Raw genomic sequence first — 16361 nt, forward strand, 5'->3', positions numbered from 1 at the left:
CTGTGTTCTTTCTCAGGATTGCTTTGGCTCATTAGGATCTTTTGTGGTTTCATACAAATTTGCTTTTTCTATTTCTGTAAAAAGTGTCATTGGAATTTTGATCAGGATTTAATTAGATCTATAGATAATTTTAGGTAGTAAGGACATTTTAAAAAATATCACTTTTTTCTGATCCATAAACACAAAATATCTTTCCATTTATTTGTATCTTCTTACATTTCTCTCATCAAAATCTTAGAGTTTTAACTATAAGAGATCTTTCACCCTCTTAGTTAAATTTATTCCTATATCTTTTATTGTTTTTGAGGCTACCAAAAATGGATTTTTCTTCATTTCTTCTTCAGACATTTCATTGTTGATATATAGAAATATTACTGATTTCTCTAAGTTGATTTTATATTCTGCAACTTTACTGAATGTATTAATTCCAACAGTTTTCTGGTGAAGCCTTATAGGATTTTCTATATATAAGATCATATAATCTACAGTAAAGACAATTTTACTTCATCTTTTCCAAACTGGATGCCTTTTATTTCTTTTTTCTTGCCTGATTTTTCTGGTTAGGATATCCAATACTATGTTTTGTATAGGAGTAGTTAGAGTGGGCACCATTGTCTTCACCCTGATTTTAGAGGGAAAATTTTCAACCCTGCACCATTGAATGTAATGTTAGCTGTGGGCTTGTCATATACTGCCTTTGTTATGGTGATGCAGTTTCTAATATACTCAATTTGTTGAGAGTTTTTATCATGAAAGGCTATTGCATTTTGTCAATTGCCTTTTCTGCATCAACTAAAATGATCATAATCTTAATTTTCATTCTATTAATGTACTGTGCCATATTTATCGATTTGTATATATGTTGAATCATCCCTGCATCTCAGGGATAAATCCCACCTGATAATGGTATATGGTCCTTTAATGTGCTGTTCAATTCAGTTTGCTAATACTTGTTTTAGAATTTTTGCATCTAGGGATCCCTGGGTGGCACAGCGGTTTGGCGCCTGCCTTTGGCCCAGGGCGCGATCCTGGAGACCCGGGATCGAATCCCATGTCGGGCTCCCGGTGCACGGAGCCTGCTTCTCCCTCTGCCTGTGTCTCTGCCTCTCTCTCTCTCTGTGTGACTATCACAAAAAAAAAAAAAAAAGAATTTTTGCATCTATGTTTATCAGGGATATTAGCTTGCAGTTTTCTTGTGGTGTCATCAGGCGATTGGATTAGGGTAATAACGGCTTCATAAAATGAGTTTGAGAATGTTTCCTTTCTTCAGTATTTTGAAAGACTTTGAGAAACTCTCAACTGTTAAATGTGTCATAAAATTCACCAGGGAAATCACTTGGTCCTGTACTTTTCTTGTGCGCGCGTGTGTGTATGTGTACATGTTTTTCTTTCTAGGGAAATATTTGATCACTGAGTCAATCTCCATACTCTTCATTGGTCTTCTTAAATTTTTTATTATTCATAATTCATTCTTTATTTGTTGCATTTTGAGTTTTTTTTTTGTTTGTTTTATTGATTCATTCTCAATCGGCTGCATGTTTTTAAGGAATTTATCTATTATTTCTAGGTCATCCACTTAGTTGCCAAAGAACTGTTCATAGCATTCATGAACCTTTGCATGTCTGTGGTATTGGTAATAATATCTCCTTTTTTTCATTTCTGATTTCAAGACTCCTTTCTTTCTTCTTAGTCTAGCCAAGGGTTTGCAAATTTTGCTTGTCTTTTCAAAAACCAGCTCATACTTTAATCGATCTTTTCTATTGTTGGGTATATATATTCATAATTCTCTTAATAAAAAACCACTTTATCATTACAAAATAACCTTCTTTGTCTCTTGTTAAAGGTTTGGCTAAATTCTATTTGTCTGATATCAGTATAGCTACTCTTGCCTTCTTTTGGTTTCCACTTTCATAGACTATTTTCTGAACCTTTTGCTTAGGTTCATGTGTCCTTAAAGCTAACATGAGTTTTGTGAAATAAAGTATTTGGGCCTTGTGCATTTTTTTGTTTTTGCTTTTGCTTTTTTATCCTTCCACTGTGTATCTTTTGATTGGAGAATTTAATCCATTTATGTTTAGAATAATTAGTGATAGATAAGGACTACCTTTCTTTTTTTTTAATAATATTCTTTTTTTTGTTTTTCAAAGATTTTATTTATTTAATCATAGAGATGCAGAGAGAGAGAGAGAGAGAGGCAAAGACACAGGCAGAGGGAGAAGCAGGCTCCATGCAGAGAGCCTGACGTGGGACTCGATCCAGGGTCTCCAGGATCACGTCCTGGGCTGCAAGTGGCGCTAAACCGCTGCACTACCAGGGCTGCCCCAAGGACTACCTTTCTTACTCTCATTGCCACTGTCAGAAGGGCATGCAGGGAGTGAGCCACAGGCTGGAGGGGAGTTGGCTGAGACACACTGAGTGCCTGGAGTCACACAGGCCAGCTGAGGAGACTAACTGAGGCATCCGCACTGGTTCTTGAGTGGGCTTCTTGATGGAGTTCACATCACAGTTAGTAGGATACACATCACTCTAATGTCTTCCTAAAGTCTTATATGCTCTCCCAGCTGCTTCCTGTTCCCTAGTCATGCAGCTCATGATTCAGTGCTCCTCTCCTCTGTGTTTAGCTTGTATTTTTTCCCACTGTTAGTGTGCTGGAATTTCTCCTCTGGAAAACTGGACTTCCACAAAGGCTCCCTCATTGTGGTTGTCCCCCATTCGCCAGGCCAAACCATGGCTGAAAGCTCATGAGCTACCACCCAGTCCCCAGTTAGGACCAAGGTCTATATGCCTACTACCAGATGCATGGGGAAGTGAGACTTCTCCCAGGTCCCCTATCATAAGGTGCTAGATCCTAGAGCTCCCACAAAAGCACTTTTGTCCAGGGATAAATGCCAAATTGTTGGTGTTGAGGAGTAGAAATGATGTAGAATGTCTTATATAACACAGTGTTGCTGACATCACTCCCACTGTCATTTGTTCATATTTTATTAGACTGCTATACTTCCTGTAGGCAGGGTCAGGCCTCCTTCACTTTGCATTCTCAGTGCATACCACAGTGATAAATTCTGAGATAAGCACAAAATTATATAGAAAATATTTGGGAAAAATTACACAAGTTGTACGAAAGCACCAAAAGTAAAACAACGATTACTTTCAAAAACAAGGATTTCCCCCTCCCACTCTCTATTTTGACTCCTTTGGTTTTTATACAATCAAGTTAAAAACTGTTTTATAAAATTTTTCTTCCTAATTGTTCCAAACAACTAGCTTTAGTAAGAGAATTTTCCCTTTATTAAGTTTTTCCTTTATAGATTTTATTTTCAGGTCTTTAATCTTTAACCCCATCTCAGTATTTATGCTTTCAATGATTTCACACTAAACTGGTTGTTCTCCTTCACCAGATTTCTCCAATTTCTATTTTTACTTTTTAGAGCAAAGCCTTATTTTGTCTTTACTCTTAGTTTTAACTTTTTCCCTGGACAATATTAGCAGATTTAATTTCTTCTTGCACATGCATTGGCATAGTTTCACTATACAACTAAACTAATTCATTATCAAGTCATAAAACTCTTTTCTGTGACCAATCTAATACAATATTCTTCAGATTCTAAATTTTCTACACAGTGTACAATCTATAAGATGTGAGTTTTGTTTTGTTTTGTTTTCTGTGTTGTACTAAGTCATTTACATTTCCTTTCTCTGCCCCTCTTTTTAGCAGGCCTGTGTGTATAAGGATGTTAGCCAGAGTTAATGCTATAGCAAAAGCTGTCAGACAAGTTCATCCTTGCAAAGTTAACTAGCTCATCTATGGATTAAAAATGTCTAAAAACTCAGTTCTGATATTCATACATGATAAGTGACTAACCAATGTTTGTGAATTAATAAATTTCTTCATTAATTAATAAAATTCCATGTACTTAAGATATTGCTACTGTAATTTATGTTTGAACAGAGGAATCTCAAGTGGGTAATCATAGATAGAATTCTTACTAATATATTTGCATGAAATTTGAAAATTAAACATTAAATAATTGAAATTAAAGAGATACATGAAGTGTAATATTGATATCTTCCCAAAAGGTGAACATTACAATTCTTTTCATATTGAAGTGTTTAAAGAATTACCATACAAGAATCAAATAATATAGTAAATTTGTGTAATAAGCCTCTTCATGTATTTTTTAAAGTTTAGAGCCATGAATATCATGTGCTCATTTCATATTCATGACATAATAGACTATCTTAGTTTTATTGTGTTGACTCAATATATTTGAACAATTATTTGAGCCATCTAGTTAGAATGTAGAAAAATCAAACTATATAAATAGAGAACACATTTTAACATTTCAAGGAAGACTATTTACAATTACTCTAAATAGAAAATTTACTGGGAACCTGCAGTAGGTTGGGTAGAGAATCATTCATTTAAAACAAATGAATTGAAATTGAAAAAAAGAGTTATATTATGTGAATGAACTTCAAAAGGTTCAGAAGTTGGCCCTGATATACTCACATTCTCATCCAAACTGGAAATCTGAAATATTATGTTGAAAAATGGCTTAAAACTGCCTTTTTTGAAAGACTACAGGACCTTTATTTTCTCCTTCCCACCAGACTATAAATGCTGGAAGAACAACCTGTCTTATGGCATTTTGGGCACACAATTTTCCTTCCCAGCAATAAATTGGAAGTACAGAGTTTATGTCTGTTTGATTCCCATCTGTCAACTAAACAGCAGTGAGATCAAATCCATCATTCAATTTCTACGGCTGTTTATTAGTTCTATGCTTTTTCATGGACAATAGATATCCCATTCATAAGATGAAAAAAAATCAAGGTAGCAACTTATGCCACAGTGATGGTAAATGCAAATTAGATGGACATATGTTTGTTTCTCATTGAATGTAAGACATTATCATTATTAGCAAAGTGAACCTAAGTATTTGTTTAAGGTGCTACTTTTGATGTGACTTTATGACAAGTTAAACAGATCACCTCTCCCCTAATGAAGAGGCATTCAGAAAGCAGATCTGAACAAGATGACAAAGTCTGTGTTAACTACTATTGCCAATGAATGATGTTTATTGTAATGAGAGATACGAATGGAGATGATGGATATAATGACATCTTTGAAAGAAAAACTGCATATGTGCATGCACACATGTGTGTGTGTCTGAGTATTAATTCTAGTACAGGTTTCTCTTTAAGGCTGACCTAAATTTTCTTTCCTCTAAAAAGTCTGAAACTGTTATGTTGGCATCTCGGTGAGCTGATGTTTCTCACAGAGATTATACTGAATTGTCTCACATTTTCTCTGCTATACCTTTGATAACACGTTAAAAGTGGAAGAAGAAAAAAAGACTACCTGCAAACAAGAAATCCCTGTTAATGAAATTCTGCACTGTGCTGTCAACTTTTCGCATGGGGAAGAAGCAAAATCCATACTCACAACAGGATGGCATGGGAGTGTGGATTGGGGGCAATGCAGAACAATGGTTTCTGTCATAACCTCCACATGTTATTTTGGTCACATTTTTTAAAATTCTTCTTTTTTTAATCATACTTTCTAGTCATTGTTACCTTCAAAGATGAAAACAAATTCAAGATCAAATCCTCTCCTCCATTCAAACATAAACCGTATGTTATTACTGTGTTACTGAGTTACGTTTTTTAACCTCACTCAGTTTTATAAGACAGTGCTTCTCGAAGTGTGGTCTCTGGTCCAGCAGCATCAGTATCATGTGGGAACCTGTTAGATATGCATAGTCACATACTTTACACAAAAGTACGGATTCTGAAACAATGGAGGTCAGCCCATTCATCTGTTTTAATGAGTCCTCTAAATAATTATGTACCATTATAATAAAGCAATGTTTTAATTTTTGTAATACAAACTATTTCATTCATTCTCAAAACAGTTTAGTGAGGTTGTAGAGTAAAATAAACAAGTAAGGATATATAATTGTAGGAGTGAGCTATATGTGCATAATCAAATTAGTGACAGAGTAGTGATAGCAGAGTGGAAACTCCAGACACAAATCTTATTAATTTTCTAGCACATACACTCTAAAACTTTATCTCTAACTTCAGCGTGCCATTTCTGAAAGTTAAAACATAAACAAAATAACATGGTACAATTTCCACAGTACATTAATATTGATATTTTTATATTTTAATTATTTTAATTATAGCCTGGAGAAGAAGTTGACATAATATTTTGAAAAAGATTGCAAAATAAGTAGGAATGATAGAGAGGAATGCCTCAGTCATTTAAAAAATGTACTAAGTTACTATTATCTAAATAATGCCTGCCACGAATTAAGTATCTTAAGGATTTTTACCTTTAAAAGAAAGATGATGACCGTAAGATGAGGAGAACACTTTGTTAAAACAAAAGTGGACTAGATAGTTCTTTGCTGTCGGTTGCTCAGATTCTACTCTTTAAGAAGTAAAAAAGAAGGAATAATTTTGAACTTTGGTCTTCTATACCTTCAGGTTTTACTTCAAATATCCTGTTCCTTAAAGATGGTTTTGACATGTAGCAATTAGTAATTAAGCATTATTCATGATATTAATTCATTAAATCTTTTGTTTGGAAAAATCCTAATCATATTCCTAGTGTTCTACTTTTCTGGGTGAGAAATCAAGGTTCAAACATTTCCATCAACTGCCTTTAGTAGAAGAGATGGATAAATATATTAAGTTGATTCCCAGATAAGCTATCTTCTCTCTCTAATTAGAGTTCTGTCAAACTATCTCTATCTCTTATTTCATCATGAAATTCTTCTTTAATAACCATGTATTCTAGTTTTCCTATTCATAACTAAGTGTAAGGAAGGACTACTTTGCATGTGTAATTCTATAGGTAGTTATGACATTTATTCATTTTTTAACAAAAGCAAGTTTTTGCAATACTGTATTACATATATTAGCAGTCTTGAAATTCCACCTGTTTTTATATCATTATTTTAAAACCCTATAATCATCTCTTATCTGTGACAAATATATAGCACAGTAGTTAAAAGACAGATGGTAAAGCTAAATTACCTATATAATCTTTTCCAGTATTTAGGTCTTTGGGCAAGTTACCTAACTTCTCTATGCCTCAGTTTCTCTGTGTATAACATAGAAATAGCAATCCCTATCTTAAAGGACTATTGTGAACTTTCAATAAATTAATACATGTAGAAAACTTAAAAGAACACCTTGTTCCTGGGAAATATTCAGTAAAAGTTAGTTATTATTTTAATTAGTGCCTTTTATACCTGGAAAAGTTATCTAATCTTTTTAAGCCTCGTACTCCACGCATCACAATGCAAATCTTTTTCTTTTCTTCTTCAGATACAAACCACAAATTAATAAACATTTGAGGTACCAAAAGTGGGGCAAATAGATGAATTTGGATATGTTGCTTCCCTAAAAAAAAAAAAGGCAAGATAATTCCAGTATCAGTTATCTTATAATTGTGTAATCTTGGAAAAGTTACTTAGTCTCATCACATATCAGTTTTGTAAAAAGAAACTTGAAAAATAAACCCTTAAAGAGTATTAATTGAACATAATAAAATGTGATACACACTAAAATTGTTGATCCTGAGAACAAAAACATAGCTTTCAGTTTGGCTTATATTACTTAAAAAACTTGGTTATATATCCATAGACTTAAGATTATAATATTTTATAATTTATTTATGACAGATTTAAATGTCAACTACATTTTTTAAAGGTTTTATTTATTTATTCATGAGAGACAGGGAGAGAGGCAGAGACACAGGCAGAGGGAGAAGCAGGCTCCCTGAAAAAAGCCCAATGTGGGTCTCAATCCTGGACCCCAGGATCACGCCTTGAGCCAAAGGCAGACGCTCAACCACTAAGCCACCCAGGGATCCCTCAACTACATTTTTAAACAAATCAATATATATCATATCTCAGACATGATATGTCAGAGATATCTCAAATAGTTACATAAAGAAACCAGAGAGGAAAGGGTCACTGAGAAAAGCAAACAAAAAACAAAATGTCAGGACATGCAATACACCTTGATTTAGAAAAAAACATCAGACACAACAAATAAATTCTCACTGTTTTCCCCCCAATGAAAAATCTATCCATCTAAAAGTATATACTAATATATAGAACAGTGAAGAATAGCTTCATCTTGTGGCTGTGGAAGAAGAAGAGCATACATTTTCATGACAGTAGAGAAGAGCTATATTAGATATGACATAAAAAAGAACATTTTCAATCATGTAGGTTGTTAGATATCAAAGTAAATCCCACGAATACTAAGAATGAGGGTTCCAGAGTGGAATGGATAAACCATCTCCCAAATGAAGGCAATAATATCTTCTTCATAGCCTTGTTGTGAGAATTAATTAAATAGGAGAGCACTTTATATAGGAGTAATAATAGTAACCACCACAGAAGTAGGAGAGTGTGTGTGTGTGTGTGTGTGTGTGTGTGTACATACTAGATAAGGTGCTCTGTAATTAGCATGTACTATTTGTGTGTGGAAAATTTTGAAGTCAAATCTCCCAACTTTGGGCTGAAACTTTATTCCAAGCAATTCCAGTTCCAAGAGTCTAAAATCTTATAGTCACCCCCATCTTTACCTTTATCTCATAATATCTCAAAGTTTCCATTGATGATATAACCATGGATGAGTAAAAATACATAGGAATGTACATGCTGGGAACAAGAAGAAAAGTTAAATTTGAATCTCTGTTCAACCATTTACTCACTCTGTAATTGAGGACAATCTCTTTCCCTTTCAGAGCCTAAGTTTCATCATCTTTAAAACAAGGACCAGGAGAATCATGTGGCACTCTGTTGAGAACAAAAAAATACCACATGCAAAAAGTGCCTAGTACAGCACTCAGTTGTTTCCTCTTACTTTTTACTCTCTCCCACAAAAATGGAAGAAAAATCTTCCAGCATATTCATGTCATTCCTTATATATTTAAAGCTATACAATAGTGTAACTTAACCTAAGTGTTTGCAAAGATAAAAAGTATTACAAGCAATTTATGATGCGATTTGGAGTGGGAACAGACTTGGTATGAATTCTTTCCTGACTTTCCATATAAAATTGACTACTTCCTAGTCTTTGAGGGCTCACCGTGCCCTTAACAAAATCTCATGACTCCTACATATTTTGATTCAATGGCTCTTGTTTATATGCTTATCTATCCCTACTAGATGGTAAACTTCAGGTAAACTTCTGGCATATAGATGGTTAGTAATAAGTGTTTTTTTTTTTTTAACATTTTTGAGGGCATGAAGCAATGCTATAGTATTATTCCCTACAATGTCTAGCATGTTTCTGCCTCAGGGTTTTGTGTTTTCTATGTTTTATATCCATAATGCTTCTCTCTCAGGTATTGGCATGGTTCCCTTCCTTGCCTTTTGCAGATGCTGTCGCATATTTCACTTTCTCAGCAAAACCTTCTCTAATCACCTTATTTGTAATGTATATGTACATGCATGCACACACACAAACACACTCACAATACACACCCAGGCTCCCTTCCTCCATCTACCACTATCTGACATAGTATTAATTGTTCATATTGTTCACTATTTGCCTCCCCATTACAGTGTAAATCTCACAAAGGAAGGGTGTTTTTGTCTTTTTTGTTCATTACTTAGCATTTTGCACAGTGTCTGGGACATAGTAGGTGCTCAATAAATATCTGCTGAATGAATGAATAAATTTCATAATGACATAGCATTTGAAAGAGGAAAGAGAAGTACTTCTGATGAATAACAAGACACATTTATATAAATTTAAAATGCATGCTATGATTAAGCTAATCTCTTGATGTTGCATAACTGCTCAGAATGCATTTTATGTTACTGGATATACTGCAGTTTTAATTTCTTCCTCAAGCAAAGGAGCTTTGTTTCCTCTCATGGTAAACAAACTAAGTAGATTTCTCTAGTATTGAGTTATCTAAGTTTTTCCTTATCAACATGGATCAAAACATACCAAAAGTACCCCCTAAAGATGATGTAATATATCCCCTTTGATTTACAGATGAGGAAACTAAGGGCTGGAAAGATGGAGACTTCTGAAAGTCATTGTCAGTATTAGAACTCATTTCTTCTGACCAAATCTCAGGACATTTCTGAACAAATCTATCTTTCTACAAATGATTTATAACTAATAAAATCTAAGTTATCTTCTTTGTCTACATGGTATTTGTGCCATTTAGACTATGTTTAGTGGTTAATTAGCCAATCTAAACTATTCAAGGAGAAAGCGAAGATCCACCCATGATAGCAAATCCTGTTTCCTAAATAAGCCCTCCTCTCAACTTCTATATTTGAAACATTAACAATGTGTCCACCTGGACTTCTTGGAGAGCTTTGGCTTACAAGGACAATATATGCTTTGGTTCATCTACTGAACAATCAGCTTAAGGAGTTGTATTCAGATATTATTAATGTTTTCAAACCCACTTCCTATTTTCCTGCTGAAATCCCTGCCAAGCACACACTTCAGCAGACACTAAAATAATTTGGGTAGTTGACATTCAATCCAAATTTTCTATGGAAATCTGCCAGATTTGACATCTGTGAGAAAGTGGGTAATTTTTATTATCCACAGAGAGCAAAAGCTTAGTTTGATATTTCTCTACCTCCACACATTTCCCCATAGTGGAGCTGCTACTCAGATACACACAAAAAGTGGGTAGCAAAGAAAATTAACTCTTTCACCCTTGTCAGGATATGGCCAAGACTACATTAAAATTAATTTTAAAGGAACCCTAGCAATGAATAAAACAAATTCCAGAGATGTGGGGAATGCAAACTACTTTTATTTCATCATTACATTTTGTTTAAAGACTATTTAACCGTGTTTTATCTGTTGCTCTAATGCAACTATTTGTCTTTAAAGCCTGCTCACTTGGTACATAAAGTAAAAACAAAATTTCACCTTGATTTTCTTTTTAAAATGTTTTTATCAACCCTAGTAACATTTGACTCTACAGGACCACAAAACCATGCTTAAAACACACAACAATGTTTCTATTGACATAATATTTCATTTCTAATGCATTAAGACTAGGATATGTATTGAAGGTTTCCCTTATTTCTTTAAAAGAAAGAAATAAGCCTAGATATTACCATGTTCTTATATGTTATATACTAAAATCCTACTAAGATTTATACTGTAAAGAAAGTACATTAGTTTATTGTATTAGCTCACTACAATAACACAGGTGAACTTCTCCCACTCACTCTTCCAATCAAGCTAGTGAACATGACTCAAATTAGGAAATTAGAAATGATAATGGCATCTGACAAGTAGTCAAAGGGGTAGAAAAGCATGGTAAATTACTCATTTTACAAAAGTTTAGAACTCAAACATTTGTGGTATGTTCTTAACTTTTAACATAAGAGAAGAAGCCATCTTAAATATATATTTTAAAACCTAAATGTGACCATTAATAGATTTATAAATAAGATATATAACTCCCAAACCACTGAAGAACACATAAAATTAACATACACTATGTCACAAAGGATGAAAAGGAAAAGAAAGAAAAAGAAAAAAAAAAGGAAAAAAAACCCAGAAGATATAGACATAAAAGAAGTTGAGATAATTAAGAGTAATACAACAATCATGACAATAAATAAAAAGTTAAATTTTCCCCTAGGGAGCAAAAATCAGATTAGCTTAAGAACAAACTCAACAGTATTTCTATAAGAAGCATATATAACAGAAATATGCAAGACGAAAGGAGGAAGAAGGAATAGAACATGCCTAGGTAAAGGTATATGATCTGGGTCTTTAGGGCAGGATGCATGCTGCTTTCCAAGATGGTGAGACATGGAGAGAATGAGTCGGCTCAGGCTGCAGATTTGAAGCAGTTAGGACCTTAGTTTCCCATATCAATCCTGCCTGGGTCTTCTTTACTTCTCTCAGTAATAATGCAGCTATGACATTTTGCGTTGGCTTTCACTACGGAGTGAGCTTCCTAATTATCTATCTACAAGGAACCACTCAAATAAAAGCTCCATGAAAGCAGGGAGTTTGGGAGGTTAAGTTCAGGCCTTATCTTTAGAAACAACTTGGCACATGGCAGACAGGGCAAGGATACATTTTGAATGAATGCATGAGAAAATAAATGAAGATGTCTATAGCGTATGCTAGAGACCTAAACACAGTCCTCTGATTTGATGCATCTCCTGCCTCAAACTTCACTGAAAGGAGTAAAATCATTTTCTAAAAGTTACAAACACAAACACTGAGAATAAGGAAATTATCAGTTGCGAAGAGATTTCACCAAGTTTCCAGAAGATGGAAAGCAGATGGAGGAGCAATGACTGATGAAGCAGCCATAAGCCTGAATATAAATATACAGGGCTGCAGTTGAAAGGAAGCCAGTTTCACTATCAGAGCTCCAGCAGAGGAGGTATTAGGTACCATGGAGAAGTAGAGGTGGGCCAGAAACAGAAAGTACTCACAGAAGCACCTGGTAAGAAATAGTTTACTCCCCAAGTTCTATATTATCCCCATGTAAAAAATAATAAGTTCTTTATTAAGAACTTGTCCAAACTGTCAAAAAAGTAGGCCAGCTGGTGTGGAAGTCAACATTTCAGAGAAAAGTCTCCCCTATTTGACTTTAGCAGTCTTCCAAGGCAATGCAGGCAACTTACCTATTTTTAGCACTGAGTCAAGCCCCATTATTGTAACTTACCTTTGAAGTGGCGTTTCTGTTTCCCCACTCTTAAAAATGATGGCCAGCAATGGGTCACCTAATTTCTGAGAAAAGCCTAAAGAATAAAAGATAAAAACAAAAGCCCTCTGGAATTTATTAACAGAAAGAATAAGATCTTTAATATATTTGCTTCAGAGTCCACTTGTTAGACTCAAGAATGAATATCCAGCACCCATAAAGTAAGTTTATGAAAAAAGAATAACCGGAAAGTCCAAAAGAACCACAGGAAATTAAAATACAATTGCTTAGAAAAACAAAATTAATAGAAGTGTCTGAAGTAATAATGTGAATGTTTCCCGGAATATAGAATATATAGATAGGGTCAGAATATTTGAGAGAAAAAAAATTCTATAGTGGATCAAAACAGAAAGTCTAAGAGGCAGCCAGTATCACCACAAAAAAAAAAAAAAAAAAAAAAAATGAAGGCTATTATTCAAGGCAAAATAGCAAAGAATTTCCCAGAACACATGATAAATGTTATGGATGACCTAAAATACTTTAAAAGGGAAGGGCTAAAACATGTCCTCAAAGAAATATGAATTAACCAGGCATCTGATTTTTAGCAGCATTGTATTCTAGAAGATGAAAGAACATGGTTTCAAAACTCTGAAAGAAAATAATTTTCCATCTTGAATTTTAAGCATAGCCATGCTATTAATCCAATATGAGAGGGAATAATGATAGTTTGAGATATGTGAAATCTATGGAGGTTTAAATGCAAGTAACTTACTTAGAAAGTTGTTTAAGGTGATCCACTAATAAAATTGAGAGAAAAATTGACAGAAACCAAGAAAGAAGAAAGTACGAAGAGTGAGAAGATAAGAGATCTGACCCAGGAGAAAAGCTAAGCAGTAAGCAGCAGTAAGACAGTCAAGATTTGAATAGGTGGGCAGTAGGCCTCCAGGGAAAAGGGGAAATGATTAGGATAGATAGTCTGACTAGAGGTCTGAAAAACTAAGAGGGTGCATTGAAGTGGCTGGTAGAGTAGCAGAATGTAGCAACCATTTGAAATATGCACTAGAAATTTCTCAATTGATACTGGAATCCAGAGAGTAGGAATATCCCAAACCTTCTCAACTGCATATTGGTTTTACCTTTTAGAATCACAGACCAAATCACAGAAGACTTAAGGACGGTAACAATACAGAAAATAAATGGCAACTGATAGTGTAAAAGCATTGAAATGCTGATAGAGATTGAGAACTAGAAGAAAGTCAAGAGAAGTATATGAAAAGATGAGAAGAAGAATGTGCTTATCCCAGAAAGTGAGTAATCAGGTAAATTGTCTATAATTGATTTAATAAGGAATGGAGGTTTTGATTTTGTTTGAAGTTGTTTTGAAAGAAAATCTTATCAAATTTCAACCAACATAATGAAAGCTCAAATACACATGAAAAACAATGAAAGCTGAAGAGTTAGCATATTCCAAAGTTATTACACTTCGGAATCCTAGTTTTTCCACCAACAAATTATTCTATACTTTTTTTAAGAATGAAGATATTAAGCATAGAAAATATAGAAAGCTACCATATTCATATTATCATGCTAGTTTAATAATGGTACTAAATTGGAGAAAAGCGCCAGCAAAAAGTACAAAATAAACTGATGATTTGCAAATTTAAATAAATTTCTAACAGGAATACTTTCTTAGAATAAAATTCTAATGAAAACTCAATATGTAAAATAGATTGAAATAGAAAGATTTTTGTCAAAGAAACAGCACATAAACCCAGCTCATTATAAATATAGATGGGAAAAGTCTAAATAAAATGCAGGCAAACTAAATGGTACCTTAAAAGATTTATCATTAATCCAAGAAGTAGTATATTACTAGTATATCTATGAGTAAAAAGATTCACACCACTATAATCATCTTGCTAGAGGATAAAATGGCATTTTAAAATATGAAAAAATCCACTTTATGTTTAACAACAAAAAATAGACTTTCAGTAAATTAAAAATGGCAGTATATAATTCATTAATAAAAATTATTTGTCTCAAAAAAATTATTTGTCTCAATCCAGCAGGCCAGAAAAAAACCCTAATATCTAAAAGATTTATTATACCAGTAACAACAGTGAAAAGACAAGGTTACCAGCTTTCAATATTGTTAGTTGTTTTTTGTTTTGTTTTGTTGGTTTGTTAATTGTTCTTTGGTAACAATCCCAATGGACATTTTTGGATATTTAAAAATGTATCTACAGTTCATCTAGGCCAAAAAATAACAGAAAACATCTTTAATAAGATTATTTAAGGAATTATATCAACTGAATGAATGAGTGATATTACAGGTATGAAAACTGGCAACCAAAAAAAAAAAAACCTGACAACCTGATCAACTGAATAAAATAAAATGGAAGCGATGTCATATAATAGTATAACCCTGAAACAAATTCTAGTTTATATAATAATTTAATAGCGGGATTAGAGATCCCTGGGTGGCACAGCGGTTTAGCACCTGCCTTTGGCCCAGGGCGCAATCCTGGAGACCCGGGATCGAATCCCACATCGGGCTCCCAGTGCATGGAGCCTGCTTCTCCCTCTGCCTGTGTCTCTGCCTCTCTCTCTCTCTCTGTGTGACTATCATAAATAAATTTTAAAAAATCTTAAAAAATAGCGGGATTATTTAATGAATGGATGAGAGAACAGTTATTTGAGGAAAATATTATGCTGTATACCAAATTGAATAATAAAGGATTAAATGGGGCAGCCCAGGTGGCCCAGTGGTTTAGCGCTGCCTTAGCCCAGGGTGTGATCCTGGAGACCCGGGATCGAGTCCCATATCAGGCTCCCTGCATGGAGCCTGCTCCTCCCTCTGCCTGTGTCTCTGCCTCTCTCTCTCTCTCTTTCTGTGTCTCTCATGAATAAATAAAGAAAATCTTTTTAAAAAAATAAAGGATTGAATGTAACAATAATAATAAATCATTAAAAAGAAAATAAGAAGAAAGTATGCAAAAGTAGCTACAATTTCTGAATATAAAAGCAAGAGGAGAAATCAAAAAAGCAAAATCACAGATTCCATTGCATAAATAAAAACTTCCAATGAGTGCATTAAAATTATTTTTTTAAAGATGTATTTATTTATTTATTCATGAAAGACAGAGAGAGAGGCAGAGACACAGTCAGAGGGAGAAGCAGGCTCCATGCAGGGAGCCCACCGTGGGAGTCAATCCCGGGACTCCAGGATCGCGCCCTGGGCCAAAGGCAGGTGCCAAACCGCTGAGCCACCCAGGAATCCCTGAGTGCATTAAAATTAAAAGGCAATGGGCAGCCTGGGTGGCTCAGTGGTTTAGTGCCACCTTCAGCCCAGGGCATGACCCTGGAGATCCAGGATGGAGGTCCCCGTCAGGCTCCCTGCATGGAGCCTGCTTCTCCCTCTACCTGTGTCTCTGCCTCTCTCTCTCTCTCTCTCTGTCTCTCATGAATAAATAAATAAAATCTTTTTTAAAAATTAAAAGGCAAGTTAAAGACGAGAATATATTTACAACAAATATAAGAGAAAATTTAATATATTAAGAGCATTTATATTCATATAGAAATATATCTTAAGTGAAAAATGGAGGATGTGAACAGAACAGACTAAGAAATACAAATGGAAGTAAACATATAAAATGATTTAGCCTCACTAAAAATCAAA

The 16361-nt window shown here is 34.2% G+C and overlaps 1 protein-coding gene across 12 annotated transcripts in view; it reads right to left on the reverse strand.

The window, feature by feature from the left end:
• Positions 1–16361, reverse strand: part of SOX5 (SRY-box transcription factor 5) — a 997462-nt gene that overhangs the window by 767649 nt on the left and 213452 nt on the right. Inside the window, exon 4 of one of the 12 annotated variants that reach the window (XM_038577070.1) lies at positions 12704–12779. The exons of the other annotated variants lie outside the window; for them this stretch is intronic. The gene's annotated coding sequence lies outside the window, so the exon portion shown is untranslated. The remainder of the gene's footprint in view (positions 1–12703; positions 12780–16361) is intronic. 12 annotated transcript variants of the gene reach the window in all.

Source organism: Canis lupus, chromosome 27 (genome assembly GCF_011100685.1).
Source record: "Canis lupus familiaris isolate Mischka breed German Shepherd chromosome 27, alternate assembly UU_Cfam_GSD_1.0, whole genome shotgun sequence".
In the NCBI taxonomy this organism is placed as follows: Eukaryota; Metazoa; Chordata; class Mammalia; order Carnivora; family Canidae; genus Canis; species Canis lupus.